Here is a 2,498-nt window from a genome sequence, read left to right as displayed (position 1 = left end):
AAAGGGGTCTTTAAGACCAAACGTGACTCAACTGGCAACATCGAACGTCACAAGGCCAGACTTGTTGTAAAAGGTTTTACTCAAAAAGATGGCATCAACTATAAAGAAATCACCTGTCTGTAAAAAAGATTCACTTAGAATTATAATGAATATAGTAGCTCATTATGACTTAGAGCTACATCAAATGGATGTGAAAACAACCTTTCTAAATGGAAATTTATAAGGAAGAAATTTATATGAATCAACCTGAAGGGTTCTCTTGTAAAGGAAAGGAACACATGGTGTGTAAACTTAAGAAGTCATTATACGGACTTAAACAAGCTTCTCGACAATGGTATCTTAAGTTTAATGAAATTATTGTCATTTTTGGATTTAAGGAAAACACTGTTGATCGGTGTATATATCTGAAGGTTAGTGAGAGTAAGTTTACTATGTTAGTCTTGTACGTTGATGACATCTTACTTGCTACTAATTATCTTGGTTTGTTGCACGATACCAAGAGATATATATCTAAGAATTTTGAAATGAAAGATATGGGAGAGGCATCTTATGTGATTCGGTTAGAAATATTTCGAAACAGATCACAAGGATTATTAGGTTTGTCTTGGAAAACCTATATTAATAAAGTTTTAGAGAGATTTAGAATGGAAAAATGCTCATCAAGTCCCGTCCCAATTTAGAAAGGATATAAATTTAATCTCAGTCAATGTCCAAAGAATGAATTGGAACGTAAGCAAATGAATGATACTCCTTATGCAACAATATTTGGGAGTCTAATGTATGCCCAAACATGTACGAGACCATACATCAATTTTGCTTTTGGAAAGTTGGGTCGTTATCTAAGTAATCTAGGAATGGATCATTGGAAAGTTGAGAAGAAAGTGTTGCGATACTTGCAAGAAACTAAAGATCATATGCTCACTTATAGAAGATCTTATCATCTTGATGTAATTAGATATTCAGATTTAGATTATGCAATTGTGTGGATTCAAGAAAATCCACATTTGGATATTTGTTCCTATTAGATGGAGGAGTAATACCATGGAAGATTGCGAAATAATCTGTTATAGATGCATCCATTATGGAAGATGGGTTTGTGCTCAGTTAAGGCTAATTGGTTGCGGAACTTTATTTCAGGACTTGGGCTAGTCGACAGTATTTCAAAGCCGCTGAAAATTTAATATGATAATACTGCAACAATCTTCTTCTCTAAAAATTATAAGTATTCTAAGGGTGTCAAACATATGGAATTGAAATACTTTCAGTTAAGAAAGAAGTCCAGTAACATAAAGTGACAACTGTACACATTAGCACCAAACTTATGATTGTTGATCCTTTGACAAATGATTATCATCCAAAACATTTGTTGAACATGTTAAAAGAATGGGTCTTATTAATAGCAATGAATGACTTTATGTAAAAATTATATTATGTTTATGCGATTGATACTTTGAGCTCAACTATATATATGTTTCTGTTATTACCTGTTTTCTCTTGTATACGTTATGTTGAGAATATGATGACATGTTTTCTTTTAGATAAAGATATTCTAAGCATTATGGTGGACCCATTATGTATTTGAAATGTTATGTTAGATAATAGACTAATATTGTAGTGCATGGAAGGAACTATGTCAAATAAAGTGGTGTACAATCGCCATGACTTATATTAGTCGATTTACTTAATAACAACAAATAATGTTGAATTTAGTATATGTGCACGCTGTAATTTAAATCTTTATTGATCATTAAATAAATGATGTTAGTGTCAAGTAGGAGAATGTTAGTTTATGACGCACTCACATTAATATTATTCTATTTAATATTTAATTACTAACTAAATTCTAGTTCTAATTGGATAAATGGAGAAGTGGGGAAGTTACTCAACTACCAATTAAATCTTCCACTTTACGCATTACCTCTTCCAACTATCCATTAAGTGGGGAGTTACTTGGTAGTTTTAAAACTACCCATTATCTCCACTATTCATCATGATGGAAAGGTGGGAATGATGTTAAACACACTCTATATAAAAGGGTCCTCTCTTTGCCATAAAGATATAGTCTTATCCATCAAAGTTATTCATAAAGTATAAGGCAAGAGAGAAAAACAACTTCTGAAGAGCCAAAAGAAAAAGACTTCCGCTCAATCAAGTCAAGAATTACAATGGCAGATTCGGGTATATATTCTTGACTGAAATTATCATAGTAATTGATATATGTGAAAATCATATAGTTCTACGATCCTAAATTAATTGATAGAATTTTTGAATGCTTAGATTGTTTATGTTTTTACAATCATTAAAAAATCATATATGTCACCCAACTCAAACCTCATTTAGGGTTATGGAGCCACTATCCACCTGCAACAAAGTAAAAATGGACCAAATTACTATTTTGAGCAAACATAACACATTCCACTAATGTAAAGCTTAATTGTGTATCTTTTCTTTAGTTTTTGAAATTATCTTCTGTATCACATTTACTTCGTTAAATGTTT

This window comes from Solanum lycopersicum, chromosome 4, assembly GCF_036512215.1.
Source record: "Solanum lycopersicum chromosome 4, SLM_r2.1".
Classification (NCBI taxonomy): domain Eukaryota; kingdom Viridiplantae; phylum Streptophyta; class Magnoliopsida; order Solanales; family Solanaceae; genus Solanum; species Solanum lycopersicum.
The sequence above is the reverse complement of the archived record's forward strand: the minus strand, read 5'-3'. Positions refer to the sequence as shown.